We start from the raw sequence: 737 nt of genomic DNA, 5'->3' as shown, positions 1-737 counted from the left end.
CACTCACATCTGACTTCTAAAGCCTGTCCCTGACTTCTAAAGCCTGTGCCTGATTTCTAAAGCCTACACCTGACTTCTAATACCTGCCTGACTTCTAAAGGCTACACCTGACTTCTAACGCCTGTGCCTGACTTCTAAAGTCTGCGCCTTATTTGAGCTGAGGCTTGGCTGAGGAGCCCTCGACTACTAATTTTTTCCCTAGGAACTTCCTTGATCATTTTCAGCAATTAGACACGTTACATTTTCAACCCATTCTAGACTGTGGGAGATGATTTAAAAATCCTGATATTTGATTACATTGAAAATAGCATTTTAAAAATCACGCTTAAGGTTTGAAAGGGTACTCACTTGCATTTCTCACTGAAGTATCAGGTCAGCCCTGCGAGGTGGCGCCCAATTGGGCGCAGATTCAGGGAAAAGACGCGTGTGCTCGGGTCCACCACGGAGGAAACGGGCTCCCAGGTCCAGGCTCCCGCCTGACTAGTTCCTGGTCTCCTCCTTAGTTATTATTTACCCAAGAAAAGCATCCCACATAAAGTTTTACTTCCGCTATCAGAAATTTAAACTCCATGGTTTATATCCTGAAGACTCTAGATTCCCGGGAGCTGGGGAAATTTTAAGCATCGGAAAAACCCATTCTGGGGCATAGTCTTTCCTTTCTTCGCTCTGCAGCTCCCCACTGACGGCAGCGGGCTGCATTTCTGGAGAGCGTTTCTCGGGTGAGCGAGCGGCGGGGG

This window comes from Otolemur garnettii, unplaced genomic scaffold (genome assembly GCF_000181295.1).
Source record: "Otolemur garnettii isolate 467f Iridium unplaced genomic scaffold, OtoGar3 scaffold00022, whole genome shotgun sequence".
Taxonomy (NCBI): domain Eukaryota; kingdom Metazoa; phylum Chordata; class Mammalia; order Primates; family Galagidae; genus Otolemur; species Otolemur garnettii.
This window is presented reverse-complemented; position numbering follows the sequence as displayed.